The sequence below is a fragment of the Ambystoma mexicanum genome, chromosome 1p, assembly GCF_040938575.1.
Source record: "Ambystoma mexicanum isolate Mex_15411 chromosome 1p, UKY_AmexF1_1, whole genome shotgun sequence".
Classification (NCBI taxonomy): Eukaryota; Metazoa; Chordata; class Amphibia; order Caudata; family Ambystomatidae; genus Ambystoma; species Ambystoma mexicanum.
In genome coordinates, this window is record NC_090921.1 from 1395214 (window position 1) to 1413054 (window position 17841).

Sequence of the window (17841 nt, forward strand, 5' to 3'; positions counted from 1 at the left end):
TCAACAAGCAAGATAGAAGCAACGTTTTGCAGCATTTCACGCCAACAACGTCAAAGGAAATGAAAGGATCAGTAGCTCGAGCAGCATATCGACCCCACGCATGCAAAGACAGTGTTACAGGTGTGGAATGTCATTCCCGCATGCCAGGTCATTAGCTGCCCTCTCTCAAAAAACACGGCAACTGTGGCAGAGAAGGACATTTTCAGTCTGTATGTAGGGAAGGAAAACCATTTCCCACGCCACGCATGAGCGCAGCTCCAAAGTACAGGACATTCCAAAGGCTACTTCTGAACCAAACTCACCAATTACGCCCATACCAGCAAGGACCGAGGAGGAACGTGCGAGTGGTTGAAGAAATATATCCAGAAGATGATAGCCAGGAGTATGAGACACAGGAACCAAATACGCAACTGCGCGATGAATATGACAGACCACCACCACCACCGCGACAGGGACCCCATCTCGAGCACAAGGTAACGCTGATTATGAAGGGGACCGCTATGACCTGTATACCCACAACAAGTTTGTTAACCTCATCATGGATGAAGAGGAGGCACAGGAGGCGCCCAGAATACAGATAGACATCTGCAACAAACAATTCTGTTTTCTGATCGACTCTGGCGCAACAGTCAACATAATGGGTGAGAAAGAATTCCAACTACTCCAAAACAAGCCCACACTAACCCCAACAACCTCCAAGATATACCAATGGAGCGCAGACACCCCCTTACACAGTGTGGGTTCATTTAAAAGATGGCTCACGTTTGGGAACAAATCTGCCATTACTATCATTCATGTCATCAGGAACCCCACCAAAGGGCGATGTCTACTGAGGTACAGAACCGCCTCTTGTTTGGGATTGATTAACATACCCGTCCAGGATGGTGATGTCATCAGCTCATCACCACCCTACACTAGCAAACAGGGCCATGTGTACAACATGGATCTAGAATCCCCTGTCACCACGACCATCAGGAAGGAAGTGATAGTGAAGGAATTTCCCCGACTGTGCCAATGCCTAGGCAGATTGAAAGGCCCACCTATCAAATTGCACATTGATCCAGCGATTCGCCCGGTCCCACAACACCCGCGCAGAGTTGGGTTCCATCTACAAGAGGCAGTTTCGAAACAACTGAACCAACTTCTACGCGATGACATCATCGAACCCGCCACTGGTCCAACACCATGGGTCTCCCCCCTTGTAATCGTCCCAAAGGGGGGTGGACGACTACGGCTCTGCATAGATATGAGAGTGGCCAACACGGCCATACAACGGGAACGTCACCAGGTCCAAAAATTGAGGACATGATCGTCCAACTGAACAAAGCCATACTCTTTTTGAAGTTAGATCCAAATCAGGGGTACCACCAGCTTGTGCTCCATCATGAATCACGGCCTGTTACTACCTTTGCATCACATGATGGACTATTCCGCTATAAGCGGTTAAATTTCGGAATCTCCTCAGCCGCCGAAATCTTTGATGAGACAATTCGACAAATAATACGACCCATCAAAGGGACCCTAAACTACAGTGATGAAATTCTTGTATTTGGTAAGTCACGCAGGGAACATGATGAAGCCCTTCGTGCCGCGTGCAAGGTGATGCAGGAAGCCGGATTAACCTTAACATCGAGAAATGTCGTTTCAGTAAAGCGAAGCTCAAGTTCTTTGGCCACATCTTTTCAGGTGATGGCATGACCCCTGACCCAGACAAAGTTGCTACAATCCTTCATCTCCAAAAACCCTGTCAAGTTGCCGATGTCAGATCATTCCTAGGAGTGGCCGGATACTGCGCTCGCTACCTACCACATTTCGCAACCATAACTGAACCCCTTAGGCACTTGCTACAAAAAGACACCGTGTTCAACTGGACCAGAGAATGCCAATCTGCCTTTGACACCATCAAACAATCCCTTGCTGAAGCCAGAAAACCTGCATATTTCGGCCCCGAATGGAACATGGAAATAGTTGTAGATGCCAGCCTGGTGGGTCTGGGTGCCATCCTTGCCCAGACCAGTGGACAGGACACCTATCCGAGGCACGTGGTTGCCTACGCCAGCAGGGCCTTGGCGCCCCCAGAATCTGCATATTCCCAGGCAGAAAAAGAGAGCCTAGCGGCCGTCTGGGCGTGCAAGCATTTTCATAACTTCATTATTGGAAATAAATTTACTTTGATCACTGATCACCAAGCTCTGTTATCCTCTTTGTCAATTCACGAACAAAGATGCCACCCAGGATTGAGCGGTGGGGAATCCGCTTGCAAGAATACGACTTCGACATCATTCACAGACCGGGGGGTGAAAACAATCCCGCAGATTACCTCTCAAGACACCCGGTTGGCAGTCCAACCCCAAGGCCAGGTGACTCGGAATATATCAGCTACATCACTGCCAATGCATTACCCCCTGCTGTCTCCATTGAAGCCATTGCTGCAGCTTCAACAGCAGACCCCTCCATGGCTGTGGCAATCAGCCTGACAGAAAACAACAAATGGAAAGACTTCCGCAGAGCAGTCCAAAGGCACCCGGGGGCGTGCAGGGATGAGATGGGGGGACTGGCCAGAGTGCACACCGAACTAGCAGTTCAGGACAAGTACATTCTATTAAGGGGATGCAGAATAGTAATTCCCACTGCACTACGATCGGATGTCATCAAGACCGCACATGAAGGCCACAAAGGGGCGGAAAACACGAAAAGGCAACTAAGATGCAACGTCTGGTTCCCCTTCATGGACGACATGGTCGACCGATGGGTCAAGAACTGCACAGCATGCCAGTGCACTGCGAAACCAGAACCCCCAGTGCCACTCAGAGTGACCACAATCCCAGACCACCCGTGGGAAAGAGTTGCTGTCGATTTCTACGGCCCACTTGAAGTGGGATATTACCTGCTACTACTTATAGCTGAGCACTCCAGGCATCCCATTGTAAAAAGGGTCAAATCCACGGCATTTGCACATGTAGCTGCTACGTTTGATGAAGTCTTCAGTGAATGGGGAATACCGTATACGATAAAGTCAGACAACGGCGCGCCGTTCAGCAGACACAAATTTGGAGTGTTTGCGACACATATGGGATTTCACCACCAAAGAGTTACACCAAGATGGCCTCAAGCCAATGGCATGGCAGAAAGATTTATGGCATCCATTAAAAAGACCATAAAAAGGGCACGCATAGAAGGGACTGAACCGCATCAAGCGCTGTGCAGAATGCTGAGAGACTACTGAAACACGCCTCATGAGGCCACCAACAAAGCACCGGCAGAACTCATGATAATGTATCAAGTCAGAACCAGGCTGGTCAACAACCCAATATCGAGACCAGAAGCAGACCAAGAAGTCATCAGAAGAGATGAAGAAACAAAAGAAAAAGCACGGGAACAGACAGACAAAAGGAGGAGGGCGCAAACCAAAGAGTTCCAAATAGGAGATGAAGTGTGGCTACAACAGGTTGTAACGAAAAAGACAGACTCCCAGTTCTCACCCGAGCCGCTACAGGTGGTGGCCGTAAAAGGGACCATGATAACGGCTGCAAATGGAGAACTAGAAATAACCAGAAACAGTTTGCGTTTCAAACATGTCACGACAGGGGCAGAAGAGAAGCCACCACCTGTGGATCCAGACCCAGACTATGTCGACATTCATGATGATACATGGGTTTCCCTTGGACCACGTGGGCAACGTCAGCCAGGACTGGATGAAGAGGCTGATGGCGGCTCACAGCAGGAGCCGCGCGGACGACCCCAGAGGAGCATCAAGAGACCTCCAAGATAGGTGGAAGAATGTTGACAGCTTGTCAGACAGTTAAATTAAAGATGTTGTAATAAGGACATTTGTCCGTGGGTGTTGTTACCGGAGGCTAGCCCTTTAAGGCAGCCTCTGCAGGGGGACGTCACGAGAGGAAGTGACGTCAAGTGGAAGGATGTGCCGCGGGTTCGGCAGTTGGTACTTGTATTTTAAATAAAGAGGTACCCTGTTAATCCGCTGGTGTCCGCATGCTTATTTCCAAGCGGTTCCACCCGCTAACAGTGCGCCCCAGCTCTAATCCTTTTACCAGCCCCCCACCCCCCCTATCCCCAATTAGGCGAGCTCTCTTTAGGGGGCACAGGCAGCCTTGCGCCCCCTAAAGTAGGGTGATCAGACGTCCAGGTTTTTCCGGGACTGTCCTGGAATTTGGAGCTCTGTCCCTCTTTGTCAAGATTATGTTTCCATTGGACACTGCAGTGGCCCCGGTTTTTTGTAGTAGCTCTTCATAGATGGCAGGCAGGTATGCACAATCTCGCACAGAAGAAATGCTGCATTTTATAACTTAAGATAGTGTTAGTTTGCACTAAATTAATTATAATATGTGTTTACTTGAACAGTAACACCTAAACCCTCTTCTCCTGCAAACGCTACTGCAGTGTAGTGCCTTGACAGCCACTTTCAAGAATGAGTCCTACTTTTATGTTAGTTGCACTGTCCTGGTTTTTTACTTTTCATATCTGGTCACCCTACCTAAAGAGAGCCCCCCTCGATTTCTAATTCTACTTAAAGGGGGAGGGGGCGATCCTTCCTAATGGTGCAGTGAAATCGCTGCAGTGGGTAGCCTCTTCCCAGCCCACCCGCCCTTCCCCCAGCCCGTCACTCGCCTAGGAGGAGGAGGAGCAAGTCAATGAATATTTTTGGCTCCAGGGAGGGGCAGCTACGTCCTGTATAGGGTCTGCCCCTTGTCTTTGCAAGATACTGTAATTGCGACGGAATAATAAAATAAAACGGAAAATATTGTGAGCTTCCACGTTTGTTTACAATCTTCAGAACATTTCCTAAGCTTCATCACGGGTTTAAGCGGAGGGAATCATTTTGTTTAAACTCGCATTATTGTCATATTCTGGGTGAAGTCAATTTCCAACTGAATGCAATTAATGTTGGATAACACATGATTAGTGATAGAACTGTTGTTGGTAAGTGGGGGATGGACGGGATATTGCATACATCTTTTCTCATTATACTTTATCACGGGCCTTGAAATCAATTGTTAAATGAAAAAGTATTTTAATCAAAAAGCAAAGAAATATTTTTAAATGCCTGCGTATTACCAATGGTGATAGATACGAATAATTGTTTTAAAAAATGAAACGTTTAGTTTACAAAAACAGGGCTCGTCCGGGATTTGAACCCGGGACCTCTCGCACCCAAAGCGAGAATCATACCCCTAGACCAACGAGCCATACAGATCCTACTGAGCAGGATGCTCTATATACTTCACACAACCATGATTTTATTGTCTCACCGAAGTTCTGTTAGACCCAGTGACATTTAATACTCAGCAACAGAGTGAATATGACCATGTCTCTCAATAACAGTAATATATCCTTCAATGACAGTGTCTTGAAGCCTCTGAGGAATTAGTTCAGTGACAACACTATCTCAGTTATAGTGTGGGAAATCACTCTCTCTCAGTGACACATCCACCATTCTCGCTGTCTCTCAATGGTATGTTAGGGACATACTGCATACAATCAAAGGGACACAGGCCCGTCTTAGTGGGAGGTACACAATTGCCTCCAAGTGAAAGCGATAAGGCTGGGCCTCCCTGAAAAGGGGCACAGCTGGGTATCATTGAAAGAGACATGACTGCCTCTCAATGAAACAGATAGGTCTTACCCTGAGCGAAATGGGCACTTCCATGTCTCAGTGAAAGGGTCATGGCTGCCTGTCAGCGAAGGGGACACAACTGCCTCAGAGCAAAAGGGTCCTGGCTGCCAGTCAGAAAAAGGAACATGACTATGTCTCAGTGAAAAGGTGAAAACACTTCCTCTCAATGAAAAGAACAGGACTGCCCTTCAGTGGAAGGGACAGGATTGCCCCTCAGTGCGAGGGACAGGACTGAGTCTCTGTGAGAGGGACAAGACTGAGTCTCAGTCAGAGGTACTAAACTGCCTCTCAATGAGGAGTAGGACTGCACCTCAGTGAGAGGGACAAGACTGCCCCTCAGCGACAGGGAGAGGACTGCCCTTCAGTGAGAGGGACATGACTGCCCTTTAGTGAAAAGGATGCGACTGTCCCTCATTGAGAGGGGCCTGGGCTTATCAATTAGCTGCCTTTGTTTCCTGTTATCGTCTCTACTTGCTTTTCTGTCTGTTACTATCAGTGATTGGTTTGGGGGCCATGAGTGGACTTATTGTCAAGGAAAGCGAGGACTCAGCTAGGGGCGGTACAGTGACTGATGATATCCCAAGGAAATTAGGACACTTAGCTGAGTCCTCCTGAGGCGCCTGAATCTCCTGTGTAGAGGTGGGAAAAATTGTTAGAAACTGTTGCGCCAGCCTTGAAAGCGAAATCTGTCAGATTTCAATCTGCTTGGCCCTGCTCTGCTGTTCTGCCAAGCCTGCGTATCGTAAAGAACCATGTTTAGTTTCTCATGTTGCTGTGCGAAACAAGGCATGGATAAAAAGAAACACGCAAAGTTTCTCGTGTCACTGCGTGGAGTTAACACTGTTCGAAAAGAATCACAGGAAGTTTCTCATGTTGCCGCGCTAAAGTAACGCAGTTTTAGAAAAAAACACACACAGTTTCTCGTGTCCCTGTGTGAACCTAAAATGAATTTTAAAAAAACACGCAACGTCTTTTGTGTCACTGCTCAAAACTAACACCATCCAGAAAAGAACCGCACAAAGTTTCATGGTTCTCTGGCAAAACTAGCACCGATCAAAAAAGACCTGTGCAAAGTTTCTTCTATGGCAAGACTGGAGGCGAGCATTATGCTTCAACTTAATTTAATACGACTCTTCAGAAGTTTCAACAAACTATAACAAAACCACAATATTGAAAATGTCCCAAATGACTTTTGTGCTTTTGAACTACCAATCCCCTAGTCTCTGTATTCCTTTGTCTCCTGCTCAGCTATGACCACATCCTCTCCTTGAGCTCCTCCTCTTCCTTTACTGCTCTTCAAGCAGATAAGTAACATTTTCTTTACCTCACTATGTGGGTATAATTGGCATAGCTTATAGAATATATCTCAGTAGAAGTGAATGTACAAGTTTATATCAGATATCATCTTAGTAGCAGAGAATGTATAAATAATATATAGACTCTTGAGCATAGCATTGTACAACACGTTACGTTAGAATCGCACAATAGGGTGGCAGAGAGGCGTTTATGTCAGCACGTGTTAACAGAGGCAGCGGTTTCCTGCCGCAGGGCGAGATTCACCTTGACCGTATCTTGGAACTAGGAGCTCCAGCAGCGCTTCAGCCCTGTGCTGTATGACAGGCACCTTAGGGGTTTTCGCAGAGCGACCGTGGAGCTCGCAGATCCTCATACGAGGTAGGAGCGCAGAAACCCCCCCCATCCCTCGTGGGGTGGAGCCGAGCGCCGAAACGCGATCAAGAAAACCCTCGAGAGGGTTACGTAGCACAGAGCTCTCCGGCCCCCACCTTCGCGCGGGCGGAGCCGGAGCCCAGTGCTGGTTGCGCTCCGTCGCATTGAATCTGCGACACAGAGCATACTTTACCAGGGAGAGCGCTCACACACAGGCGCAGCGTGTAGATAGTGAATTAGCATTTTTTTAATAACGCTGCACAGCCAATCAGTTCGCACAACACCAAAGGGAACACCTCTGCATATGACTCTTAAGGCTCCAGCTTCTCAAAGCACCAATCAGTGGAGCCAGCACACATCTGCAGAACTAAGCTCTGCCTGATATTGGAGGAGACAGCCTCACAACAGAAAAGAAAGAACTAAAGCCACATCTGGCAAAAAGAAGTACAGAGAGTCCAGCGCAGCCACACAGAAAATAAAAAATAAATACAAAATATATATTTTTTTTTTACATAATGGGAAAGTGAAAAGACACTAGGGATTTATCCCAAGCAAAGTTTCTACTAGGAAGTGGGCGGCAAAGACACCTTTACAGGTATTCAGGCACACAACACACTCCTAATCATGTCGGAGTTCGAATGGAGCGAAAAGGAGCAGTCATTGGACTTAGCTGCCAGCTTCAAGGAGGTGCTGGGGAATTCCCTAGTAGATGCTGTGGCTCAAGGGGTGAGACCCCTTCAAGAAAGACTGGAGACTTTAGAAGCAATGCTTCACCAGCCTAAAGATAGCACCACGAGGACAAACTGCACGCCCATTGAACCCTCTGGAGCTGGGTCTAAGGGGAGTACTCAGGCCCGCAAGAGGAAAGCCTTTGCAGACCCCCAGGGCCCTATGGAAGGGGTGATAGATAAGGCCGCGGAGGTTGCCGATGCCTTCGCAAAGCTTAAGGAGGCCTATTTGCAGCGTCAGGCAGTGCCAGACCTCACGACCCCCACTCCTGGGGAAGAAAATGAAGGAGAAGAAGACCTGGGCTTGGAAGAGGAGCTAGTAGAAGGGGAACTATCCCCCCGAGAGTCGGAAGAGCCAGTCGAGGAGGAATGGGCAAGGCCCAGCGGGGGAAAGAGAACCCGCCAGGAGAAGCACCTCGAGGAGGAGCAAGATGACATGTTTGATCCAGAGAGCATCCGCAATCTGAGATCTTCCTACTGGCAGCCGTCCCCTAGGGTGGCACAATACATGACAGCAAGGCTGAGAAAGGCCTTAGACAAGGAGGTTAGACAGCACCTCCGGACAGAATGCCCTCGTCCCGACCTACAAGGGAAAGTTGCAGAGACCCCCGAACTAGACCACAAGATGCTTACCTTTGTGTCTAAGACTAACAAGGACCCACGGAAGGGTATAGGCAGATCCTGGAAGAGTTGCCAGGCGAAAGTGCTAGACCTGGCAGGCCCTCTCGCTAAGATCATGGATTTAGCATAAAGTGCGAGAGATACAGGAGAGGAAGTAGATCCAGAAGCCCTGGCAGGTTGGCTTAAAGAGCCGTTTGCCTTCTGGGAAATGCGAACTGCACTATAGCATCGGAGAGAAGGAGAGGCCTGTTGCTAAAGATCGACTCAAAGCTCAGCAAGTTAGCATCCTATGAAGCTGGAGAAGCAGCTCAGGGCCTCTTATCCGGGGAAACTTTCAGAAAAGAAATTGGTCGCTTCGTGGGCACTTACACATCGCTGGAGGAAGCCCAAGCATCCATTTGAAAGAACATCCCGCATAGAGTTTTTTGCCGGGACCGGCCGTTACAGGGGTCGCACGACTGGTCGCCAACAAGGATGGAGAAGAACCCCCCCAACCATAGAGCGCAATACTGGGAGAACATCCATCAGGATGATTTCTTTCCAGCCAGAGACCGCAACACCAGAGGGCGCAGAGGCAGAGGTTTCAGACGAGGATAAGGATTTACACCAGGTAAGAGCGATTGCCTACCCCCCAGTAGGAGGGAGGACCAGTATGTTCTGGGAAAACTGGCGTGCGCTTTCCAGCGATGCCTGGATTTTGCAAACCGTCAGAGGTCTGCAGATAGAATTTATGCAGACACCAGTGCAGAGCCGAATACCCCAGCGCCCGCGCCTAGCAGTAGCAGAGCAGGAATCCCTAAATATCAAGCTATGGCTCCTAGCGAAGAAAAGAGCCATAGAGAAATGCTCAGTAGCCCCGAGTTTCATAAGCAACATGTTTCTCATTCACAGGAAGGAGAAAGTATGACCAGTAATAAACCTGAAAGAGTTGAACGGATGGATTGGATCGTCTACCATCATTTCAAGATGGAAGGGATCCACCAACTCAGAGACTCCCTGAGACAGGGAGACTGGCTGACGAGGCTAGACTTAAAGGATGCTTACCTGACGATACCAGTGCAGAAACAGTTCAGGAGATTCTTGGCTTTTCGCTGGAAGAAGCAGCTCTGGCAATTCAAGACGATGCCCTTTGGGCTTGCGTCAGCGCCTTGGGCGTTCACCAAGCAGATGAAACCCATAGAGGCGGCGATCCGAGAGAAAGGAATAAGATTGATAATAGATCTAGACGACCTTTGCTCCTAGCGGAGGATCGAGGAGCGCTAGAATATCAGACAAGGTGGGTCCTAGACCTATTGCAGTCACTAGGTTTTCTAGTGAACACAGAGAAGTCAGATACCAAGCCAGCACAGAGGTTAGACTTCCTTGGTTTCGTGTTAGACACAAGGAAAGCCACGCTAAAGCTTCCTGCAAGGAAGATTCGAGATATCAAAAGAGAGATCAGGCTGTGTCTGAGGAAGAAGGAGAGTTCTCGCGACAATACTGGGCCTCTTGGCGACCTCCATACAAGCCATATTTCCGTGTCCCTTACACTATCGAGCCTTACAAAGATTGAAGATAAGGCACCTCCAACAAGGATTGAAGTATCATCAACTGATACCGTTAGATCAGGAGTCCATCACAGAACTGGAATGGTGGTTGCAGAGTATGGACGCCTGGAAAAACTTGTGTATAGGCGCGTTACACATGCCATATCATATCATATCATTTTCGGAGACCGACCAGACCTGATCATAGAGTCGGACGGCAGTTGTTTAGGCTGGGGTGCACGTTGCGGAGAGTTGCAGAAAGGGGCAAGTGGAGCGAAGAGGAGTTGAACTTACACATCAACTGCCTAGAGCTTCTAGCAGGCTCCTTCATCATAAAGACCTTCACGAGAGACAAAGTGAAGTCAGGCGTACTGCTGAAGATGGACAACATCTCAGCAGTGCGGTACATAAACCACTTAGGCGGAAGGAGATCCAAGATGCTAGCAGAGCTAGCGAAAGATTGTTGGCACTATTGTTTGCAGACAGGAACGTCAGTTACAGCAGAATACCTTCCCGGAGCACTGAACACGGTAGCGGACTGAAATTCCTGATACCTCACAGACCCCACCGACTGGAGGCTAGATCCCGAAGTATTTCAGATTCTGGATCGGAGATGGGGTCCGATACGTATGGATCTATTTGCGTCTCGCCTCAACGCACAGACAACCAGCTACTTCAGCTGGAGGTTAGACACAGACGCAAGCAGAACAGATGCATTTCTGCAGGACTGGGCAGGAGGACTCCATTACGCATTCCCTCCGTTCATGATGCTGAGCAGAGCACTAGTGAAATGTTGGAGGGAGAAAGCGGAGCTGGTGATAGTAGCACCGTTGTGGAAATCACAAGTGTGGTTCGCAACACTGATGGAACATGCAATAGACATGCCGAGAGTCCTCCCCGAAGGAGAGCGACTACTCACGGACCCATCTGGACGGTGTCATCCTCTGAGAGTGAGAGGGACACTCCCGCTCATCGCGTGCAGGATATCAGGAAATGATGGGACCTGCCAGGCATTTCGATGCAAGCTGCAGAGCTCATCGCAGAATCCTGGACTCCATCGACTAGGAGGAGCTACGACGCGGCTTGGGCCAAGTGGACTAGCTGGTGCAGAAGGAGAGATTTTCATCCCATTTCAGCGCCTGTAGTAGCTATACTGAATTTCCTAGCGCAGCTCCTACAGGACAGAAAGCATTCCGCACCATAGGAGTGTACAGATCAGCGATCTCTGCGGGGCACCTACCGATCGAGGGAGTGCCAGCAGGAGAGCACCCGGCAGTAAGCAGGCTCATAAGAGGAGCTAAGTTTAAGGTGCCTCCTGAGTCTAAATACAAGGTGTTATGGGACATAACAGTTGTGCTGCGACTATTAGAGAGCCGGCCAGCGAACAGATACCTATCTCTCAAACAACTTTCAGGCAAATTAGCAATGTTACTGTGCCTTATATCTTGTAAACGTGTTTTGGATATCAAAGCGCTAAAGATTAATAGAAGGACATTCGGGCGGGAAGGAGTGACCTTTGTGGTAGTGCAAAGGACTAAGACAGGTACTTCGACAGTGCATTAGCCTTATTTTCCGAATAATATCAAATGGTGTGTAGCAAGCTGCATCAGAGTACGAAACTAGGACAGCAGAAAATAGAGCAGCGAGTTCTACTCAATTGCTAATAGCGCCTAGGAAGCCTTTCCATGCTATAAAAACAGCTACCATCGCGAGATGGGTCAGAGAGGTAATGAAGGCAGCAGGGATTGACTTACAGAAATATGGGGCGCACTCAGTAAGGGGAGCGATGGTGTCTAAAGCATATACATCAGGGGTACCCTTACAAGAGATCATGTCAGCAGCAGACTGGGCTAATGATCAGACTTTTAGAGAATTTTTCTTTAAGCCTTCTGAGAATTTAGCGGTTACAGTATTGGGACAGCTTTGAACAAGCATAATGCTTGGCTCCAGTCTTGCCACAGAATAAAGATTAACCCTGCTAGCTGCGTAGGGAGTATCAATTCTATTAAAGACTAGGAGGCGAGCATTAGTTCCCACCCGCTGCTATTGTTAATCATATGTTTCTGTATGCATATTTGGTGACAATATGATAACAAAGTTGGACACCAACCTGATATTTTATTTTGTATTTTCCTTAGGGGAAGAGCAGAAGAATAGTTGAGTGGAGAGACTAGCAACGAGAAGGCGAGAGAGCAGCATGAGGAGCTGGCAACCAGTTGGAGTGGAAAAAGTCTTCGCTCTGTTGGCGAGACAGAAAAGTTTAATGGTCAAGTGACGTTCAGAGCTCGTAAAAGAAAGGGGGAGCTCAGGGACAGGATGTGGTCATAGCTGAGCTGGAGAGGAAGGACTACAGAGACTATGGGATTGGTAGTTCAAAAGGAGAAAAGTCACTTGTTATAGTTTGTTGAAACTGCTGAAGAGTAGTAATAAATGAAGTTGAAGCATAATGCTCGCCTCCTAGTCTTTAATAGAATTAATATTCCCTGCGCAGCTAGCAGGGGTTATCTGTATTGTCTTACTCAGTGTTGGTCATTGGGCCGGCTCTCGGCGGATCTGAGAGCCGGCACCAGATATGAAGCCGGATCTCGGGATCCGGCCAGAGTCAGCCGCCCAAGCCCATGAACAGCGCTGGAATACATAAAAAAGAAATAAAGAAAAAAAAGCGGCCGCGACCGCAGCATTATCTTTTACTGCGGTTTAGGCACTGGTGTGTAATGCACAATGCTCACTACATGTACAACTGATTCCTTTCAGTTGTACATGTAGTGAGCATTGTGTATTACACACGAGTGCCAAAGCCGGCGGTAAAAGGCAATGCTGCGTCGCAGGCGTTTTTTTATTTTTAACTTTTTTTTTTAAAGTATTCCAGCATTGCTGGATGACCACTATGTGCCCTGCCCCCTCTAGACCACGCCCCCTCAAGCATGGTCTCCCCAAAATACTCCCTCCCGCCCCGGCCCTTGTGTTGTGGGATCCCCACCACATTTTTTCCATTTCCACCAGTGGTCTCACTACACCAAACCAACATGGGAATGAAACACCATGCTGTTTCATCACGCAGAGCAAAGAGAACCGTTTCGCTGTTTCCTTGCATCCCCGCCGCTCTGTGCAAGACCAGGGCCGCGGAATCGTAAAGCTGATATCGCAGAAGCGGACTCCAGTGTGAATTTCACACTTTTCTTTTTAGCTAGCCGTACTCCTGTAGTCAAGTGAGCTCAATGTTTCGGGTGCAAATTGATCTTCAATGCTGCTCGTAGTGAAGAATTCCCTTAACCATAGATGTTCTGCCATCAACTTCTCGTGGGAATACATGAAAACGATTTCAGAATTTAGAAAAAAGAGGGCAATTGTCTTTCAGGAGAGGCGGGGTGTGGAGTGTCTCAAACACGTCAACATTTGCCCTGTTGTCAGTATAGTGGCGGATTCAGGGAGTCTCCAGTTAGACAAGCAGGTGTGAGTCAGTGCAAGAACTCAGCTGTCATGAGGGGCAGCCATACATCATAGCTTTATGCTCAAAATTACACATTCTACCTGCTCTGTGCAGTGATTGGAAACGTGACAATGTTAGGATATTTAAAATTGTGACAGGCAAACTAGCAATTCAAAGTCTAATCCTCACCACGGACACCAACCAGTTCATTAATCAATGTGTATCTGCTTTCAAGAAACAAAAAGGGGATTGCTGTGAATTTACCGAATTAGAAATGTTCCAGGGAGAAAAAAAACAAAAGTAATTTGAACGAAAATGACTCCCCTGAACATTTCTGACAACCCACAGCCCCCCAAACCCGTACTTACCTCTTGGCGGCACCCCTCCTTGTGTGCCGCCGTCTCCTGCTTCCCTCTGCAACACCAGATCCCTTCACTTACGTTAATGGGAGCCGGTGCTGCAGGGTCCTCTTTTTAAAAAAAGTGTTTTAAAAAAAAAATGGATTGAGCTTTATTCAGGGAGCACCTGAATTTGATCAAACTTTCAATCGAGCTTGGTTACTCCGATGCTAGATTTCACTCAGACCTTCATCCCGAATCCGGATATCTCTAGGGTGGTGAGACAATTCCCTCTTCACCTTCATCCACTGGACAGGTTCACCTTCCTATGTGGGCGTTGCTGAGGACGTTGCCTCATTGATCTGGCGAAATGCTCGTGGATTTATTCAATAGGGTGCGGGGGACACCCCTGCAATCCCAGGTGGCATTATAGTGAACAGGAGTGTGGTGTTCACCCCCACAGCCCTTGTTCACTATAATGACACCGAATGGAGGATTTATTCGACATTTTCGTCTGTAGTAATTTTCGTATAGCCAATATTAGAATAAATCTCACATTCGTTTTTTTTTATTCAAACAAATTTACGGATTCCACAGAAAGGCAAGTTAAACACCTTTACAACTTCTAACATCAAAATAAAAGGTAGGGTGGGTGGGAAAAGCAAAGAGGATGAACGAGTGGAAAGGAGGCCACATAATGCTACCAAATGTCGGTCGGTTGCCTGTGTAGCACCTGTACCATCTTGCAGCAGCTTCCAAGCACTGAAGGTAAAGATAAGTTCAAGATGTCCACCATGATGTCTGCTGGCTTGACAAGCAAAACATTGCTTACTCTTTATTAATAGAACAGAGCATTTTATTCACGTTAAGCATAACAAAAAGCTGCGTGCCTGTTTTAAGCAGTGAAAAAAGCAGGAGACTTTGGGCAAGATTCTCAGAAAGTGGCGCAAACGTAAGGAGCACAGAGAATGTGCTTGCATCATTTGCGCTATTTTTAGAAATGCTCACGTCACCGCATTCTCAAAGCTTACCTGAGCATTTCAGCCAGCCAACTAGCATACATTTGCACTCCCAAAACGAATGTATGACAGGCTCCCAGCAATCACGTGATTGCTGTGAGCGCATTTCACTGAGACAGGTCGTTAAAAGGCCATCTCGTTGAAATGCCAGTAAAAAACTGGTTGTATACTAATTGACCTTTTCACAATTGACCTCGGGAGTATTGACCTGGTTGAGAACTGACCTAATGTAGAAGGTCAATTAGGACATATATGCGGGGAGAAACCCCCCGCAATCCCCACCCAATCCAAAAACCCCTGCAAACCCCACCCAATCCCCTTATATTATTTTAAATCCAAAATCAACCCAATACATATATAAAATAACTAAAATAATATAAAGGTCAATTGTGCAGAAGGTCAATTAGGACCAGTAAAACTAGGTCCATTGTGCAAAAGGTCAATTTGGGTAATACCAAAAAATCACATCTCCATCCCTGGTTGGGGGATAGACATGTAAGTGTGACAGCAGTGGTTTAATCCATGGCTGTCACATTTCAATAAAAACTCATGACAGGGTCAAAAAGAACACTGTCATTGTTTGACTTGATCTGATTTGTATTTATATAGTGCTATAGGCCAAAGCACTGTACAAAAATGAGATGAAATAAATAATGTGATATGATCTAGAGTAAACAAATTAACAAGTAAACAAGTGTGTTTTCAAGAAAGAGTGGATAACAGCAAAAGACGAGAGGGAACCAAGGGAGAGAAGGAGCGTGTTCAAGTGTTTAGGGACCAGAAGGAAGAAAGAACAGAAACAGGAATTAGCAGGAGATGGAGGTACAGTGAGAAAAAGAACTTGAGATCAGAGAGAGCAAGATGGGACATAGAAAGAAATGAGAGACGAGGCACAGGGATGCGCAAGGCCGTTAAGGCATTTAAAAACCAGACAGTGAAAGTTAATCGTAAAGGTAAGAAAAGATCTAGACTGCAGATGTTAAAGAGCTGGAACCGACCAGAGGGGGAAAGGGAAATATGACTAGAGAAAGAAACAAAGCAAGATTCTGGGCAGAGAAGGAAATGGGGAGAGAACAAGGGAGAAAAGAGATTGACTGAGGTCTTGGGGGGGGGGGGTACGGTATGACTGGTAAGAAAAAAAATCAGTCTTGGAGGAATTTAGATGGAGAAAGTGGGCCGACATGCTGAATTGCAAGAAGGCAAGAAGTCAAAGCAGAATGTATAGATGGAGAGAATGAACGGAAAGAGAGAAAGAGCTGGGTATCCTCAGCATAAAGATGATGGGAAAGACCAAAGTAAGAGATAAGAGACGCAAGAGGAATGATGTAAAGAGAGAAAAGCAGGGTACCCTGGACCCAGCTTTGGGGAAACCCATATTGAAGAGAGAAGATAGGACAATTTAGACCAGCCCAAGAGTAAGTGCAATTAGAGTGATAAAAGTCAAACATTTGAAGAAAAATACCACGACAACCAAGATCAGATAGATAATGAAGAAGAAGGGAGTGATGGACAGTGTCAAAAGGGGCAGACAGATAAAGTAAAGCTAAGAGAAGAGATTGGCTAGAGAAAAGTGAGTCACATACTATTCGGTAGAATAGAGAGGGCGAAAGCCAGATTGATAGATGGGAAGAAGGGAGGAAGTGTTAACATGAGAAGAGACGGTGGAGCTCATTACAAGTTTGCCTGTATCCTGCTGTGAATTCCAGCGGGATACCGGAAAACTGCCCCTATCCTTTCCACCACCTGATATCTCGGTATTACTGGGATATTACAAGTGGCGGAAAGGTGTTAAATCCCCATTCCATGGAGTCCCATAGGCCTACGTGGAGGGGATTACTGGAATTACCAGCACAGGTAGTACTGGTGATGGTAATTCTGGCATTTATTTGCCGGTGGGGGCCTGATTTTACCAGCAGGTCAGTTCTGGTGGTAAGTCAATGCTCCCACCGGCAAGCTTGTTTTTCTCGGGTCTGGAAAATACTGGAATTACCAGCAATTTTACCAGCATTTTTTCCAGACTGCGTAACATGTAATGACCCCCTTTGATTTACTCCTCCCCCTACGCCTGTTTCAAATGGCGCAGGGATTGGCCCTTGTTTCTGGGCTTTTTAAAGTGCATCCTGTTTGTGAAATCGAGATGCGTTTTAAAATGGCCCAAAATACCCCCTAATGCGCAAATGCACAAAAGTGGAAAAGGTGTATCTGATTGAGCTCATCTAAGATGCACTCATATCGATTACCATTGTGAATTGGGCTGCTACTTTATTTGTAAGTTTTGAGACTCTGTCCCTTTGTCTTGAAAATGCCACCTAGACGACAGTCTGAAAAGAGCTCAAGTTGTCCTTAGGTCACATATCATATGATATGATATGAGATGAAATTTATAACGTGCCTTTACACAACTGTTTCAAGGCGCAATGAGGCAAGACAGGGGGAACAGAGGGAAGACAGACAACAATCTTACTAGGCCAGGTATCATTCAGATCGCGCAAGTGCAGGGGAAGGGGGAAAGGAAAGTGTGGGGTCAAGGGGGGAGGGAAAGTGCAGTACATGGGATAATATATAACAAGATAAATAAAAGAGCGGCCAGCTGGTGGCAAGTGCAGGGTGAGTGCAGACATAGGCGCAGGTGGGGGGGACTGTCGGGATACATAAAACAGTCCTCGGGTGCAGGGGTTGCCAGGGAGGCAGTGCAGGCGTGCAACTGGCAGGGCATGGGCCCGAGATCAGAAGGGTGGCCAGGTAACCCTGCAGTATCAGTATCAGCAGGTCTTCAGCAGAGGAGAGGGGGAGAGAAAGCAGAAGCAAAGAGGAAGGTTTTAAGGTGCTTTCGGGAACCAAAGATGGTTCTCCTCATGTTTCAGGGAGGCAGGGAG

At 47.3% G+C, this 17841-nt stretch overlaps 1 long non-coding RNA gene and 1 other non-coding gene across 2 annotated transcripts in view; both read right to left on the reverse strand.

The window, feature by feature from the left end:
• The window catches only part of LOC138563678 (uncharacterized), a 311901-nt gene that overhangs the window by 90174 nt on the left and 203886 nt on the right, over positions 1-17841 (reverse strand). The window lies entirely within an intron of this gene.
• Positions 5136-5207, reverse strand: TRNAP-UGG (transfer RNA proline (anticodon UGG)). The gene has a single exon. It is a non-coding gene; the product is annotated as a tRNA-Pro (tRNA).